The sequence below is a fragment of the Embiotoca jacksoni genome, unplaced genomic scaffold (assembly GCF_022577435.1).
Source record: "Embiotoca jacksoni isolate LCO1_2020_lvr unplaced genomic scaffold, fEmbJac1.0.p SCAF_42, whole genome shotgun sequence".
NCBI lineage: Eukaryota > Metazoa > Chordata > Actinopteri > Embiotocidae > Embiotoca > Embiotoca jacksoni.
In genome coordinates, this window is record NW_027185395.1 from 993,927 (window position 1) to 998,056 (window position 4,130).

The window sequence follows — 4,130 nt, forward strand, 5'->3', positions numbered from 1 at the left end:
AGTCTGAGTCACTTACAACACATTCAGAGCAAATGGCTGCAGGTAGATTCAGTGAAAATGAATTCAAACGAGAGCTCTGCCGGAGAACTAAGGTTCCCCGATGAACTCGCGTGTTGTGGTTTCTGTTCCTCGTGTCTTTCTCCTCCTCCGATCTGTTGTCTCGGGGGGGCGACTGCCGGCCTGCCAACCCGGTATCGCGGCAAAGCGTGAAATGGACACGCCTGTCCAGTCTCGGCGGGAGAGTTGCACGTTTTCTACCCGTGAAACGTACAAGCACGTTCATGTCATGTGAAAAGGATCATGTGACCGAGGTCCTGCAACACAGGTATGAAGACCAAGAACAGAACATTTTTCAGCAGTAATAAAAGGCAGGAGGGGTTGCGTGGTGGAATTAATAGCAGTGTGGGAAGAAGAGGTTCAAATTGAAGGTGACACTATCCTTGAGTTGATTTTAGCTTTCTTACCCCAACCATGAGGTTTTTGCTAAAAGTTTAATTTCCCTGTAAATCACATGACTCTAAGCATGCAGCAGGTTTCATTTCCGTCCGCTACAGGAAAACGTGTGACTGTCACGCCTAGACAGCGCCACGCGTAGCTATCTCACGTTTTGCTGTAGGGCGGGCGTGTCTATTTCACGCTTCCACAGTTGCTGTCAGTCTGCAATTAGCCAAGCCAGTACAAGTCTGTCTGCCCTCGTAGCCTCGCACATATGAACGAGGGCAGATCGATACGCTGAGAGAGTCCTGCTCAGCTGAGGAGCTGAGAAAGACAGAACTGATGAGGAACTGGGACAAACTGCTCCACGCACACACACACACACACACACACACACACACACACACAGTAGTCTCACAACTTATTGATTACCCTCGTATGTACACACACACACACACACACACACACACAGTCTGAATTCACTTCTTGCTGGATTGTAAATCTCCACCTTGGAGTTCTTGTTCATGTCCTGTATTTTGGACTGATGTCTTTTGAGGCTGGACTTTGTCTCCTTTTTGGGTTTCTATTCCACATTTTTTTGTTGCCTCTGCTGGTTTTTGTACAGATCTTCAGTTAGTAAGTCTTTTGTGTATTTGTGTTGTGCGCTTAGTGTAAATATCCAAACTTAGTTTCAAAAACAGAAGAAATGAGTACATAGAGTACAATGATTGTGGGTGTTAGAGAGCTGCTGTCGTATCGTCATGGAGGTCCAGGAGATTATCGCTGTAGCGTGTAACGAAAGTGCTTTGAGAATACTACCACACCTCTTTCACCACCTGGAACCCCGGTCCTGCACTCCACCTGCATCAGTTCGTCCAACCATCTCATCTGGTTCCACGTTGCAGTTCAGGAAGTCCGTTTGCTTGTTCTGCAATTCCCTGTCAGTCTGGTTCTCTGTGGAACTTACCTGCCTTCTAGTGTCGATGGACGGAGATCACCTGTGTCGTTCCACAGGAAGTCACACAGTCGACCCAGCCACCCCCGTCGGTCCTCGGACACCACCAGGTATCCAGCCCCCCCTCCCCCCCCTGCTCAGCGTTGTCCTCGGAGACCACCAGGTATCCAGTCCCCCCACCCCCTTGCTCAGCGTTGTCCTCGGAGACCACCAAGTTACCAGGATTACGTGGACTCCCTCTCCTGCCTACATGGTCTCGTTGACTATCTCTGTTTCCGGACTGGTTCGAGGACCCGTCCCAACTCGGAGGATCCAGAGTCAGGAGAGAGACGATTATTGTCTTCCAGCCATTCTGGACTATTTCTGTGTTTATTCACGTTCAGTTTTATTTTCCCCTGCTGTTTTGGAAAATATAAACTATTACTTTTGTGAGTAAGTATTCAAAGTTATGTTGCTTAATGAAAATCAGCACCTGAGTTACACATGTTGTCACCACTGAACCTGAAAGTTGAGCAGACAGCTCATTAAATTTTGTGTCAGAAGTTGAAGTCGGCATATTGAAATAGAGTAAACAGAGTTCAGGTAGCCTGAACTAAACCCAAAGATAGCTGGATAACGTTCAGATTTCGCTGATGGTTAAATGTCCCTGCTGTTTGGTGCTGCAGCAGCTTCATCAGAGTAGTTTCACTGAACAGCGATTCGATTGAATTAAAACAGAAGAAAGACTCCAAAAAGCGAGCAGAGCTGCAGAGCATCTGCGTATTGTCACTCCGATGGACCTCTTCCACATACACAAAATCATTTCATCTGTTGTTCATATATGAATATTCATTAGAGCTATGTTAAGTAGGTTAGGGGTTAGAAAATCAATTCTCAATTCAAACATGAGTGGTATGTTTTGTGTAATCACATACTGTCCATAATTTGTATTTCTGGATGTCACATCTGATTGGTTCCATTAAAATAAAACAGCCCAACTCTATTTTATGGGAAAGCAAATGAACTGGAGCAGCTTGTGTTCCTCTGCTGAAATCTGATGACAGAACATGATCAAATGGAAATAAAATAGATGGAAGCTTTTACTTTTGGTTTGTTTGGTCTAAAAATAACAAATGTTCCAGAAACAACTTTTTTATTTTATTTTGCAACACAAACACCGACTTCCATCTGAACTTATTCACTTGAAAATAATTCAGAGGTATTTGTTTTTAATAGAACAGGCTATTAACATGAAATGATTTGAATAAAATGGGTTTGACTTTGGTCTTTTTAGAAAGTTTTTATTCCAGTTTGGTTCATTTTAAAATAATGTTTTGTTTCCATGATGAAATCAGATGCGAGTACTGCATTCATGACCAGTACATTTCTGTAACCTAAAACATTCACCGTGTTCCTGCTGGTTCTCTGCAGATGGAAACTTTTCAGAGTTTGACCTTACGTGTGTCCAAGCATGTCTTCTGCCCTTCATTTTTCACTCATTCTTGTGTTGTAGATTTAGTTTTAAATGCACAAAATTTACTTTTTTCTCATCAATCTATAAAGAATAACCCCTAATACCAAAGTGAAAAGAGGTTTTTAGAAACTTTTGCAAATTAGGATTCAGACACTTAATTTGACACTTTGTAGAAGTCCCTCTGGCAGCAATTACATCTTGGAGTCTTCTCGGGTGAATCTTTAAAGGCTTTGCACACCAGGATTTGGGCAGTTTATCCCCTTTTTCTTGGCAGATCCTGTCACAGAAGATTTTTGTGTGCTTGACAGTCATTAGTCTACTTAGTGTTGAGAAAATGCAACGCGAATTGCAAAGAATATCACAGTTGAGACTTGTACATGTGGCTTACATTTTGACCACAAAAGATTGAAGACATTCATTGTAAGTGAACAACAAAATGGTTGTGTGCAAGTGTGAATTTCAGAAGAACAAAGAACAAAACCAACTGGATGGAGGAAGAGTTTAGTTATTGACACCGTGAATCAGTCTTTTAAAATGAGTCAGACTTGGATTTGAAATTAAAGGTGTTGTCTGGTTTTGTGTCGAGGAAGATAAGAAAAAAACAAAGCGCTAATTTTTCCAGAACATATATTTTTTTCTCCTCGTTCATATTTGCATCACTTTTGATAGTAATTTAATTTTTTGTGGGCTTTTTCTTCAAGGTTTTCCTGGAGTTTAACTCTACATCCTGAAATTTCCACCACAATTCCAACAAGAAGAGAAAATGAACAATCCTCGGCTCTTTGGACAAGAAACACTGGGGAGATTGTTGAAATACAATAAGTCGGTGTCCTCATCATCGTTGGACTTCATGGAGGAACGTTTTCAAATATAAATGACACCCACTATTAAAATAATTTTCCGGTTGAGTCTTCAAGTGTCTGTTGGACATCTGCATCTGGTGGCATTAGAGGACCCCAAATAAAACCAAACAAACAGATAATACTACCAAGGCTGTCAGCAATGTGTTGTGAGTGAAGAGCCGCTCAGTGACAGAAATAAAGAAAGAACAGTTTGATGTAATGTGAGAAGCTAAACGACATGTTGCAAACTCAAAACAGTCTCCGTGATCACAGCAGACCTCGATGTAAAACAGGTGAGGAGCGTTGAAGAACATTACAGGTGCAAAGAAGAACGTTCCCTCGGTGAGACTCTCCAGCATTTATCAGTGAGAGAATTTTCAAACTTTAAAATACCAATAAATAGTAATGCCCGGCAAATCTATAAACAAATTGACAAGCCATGATA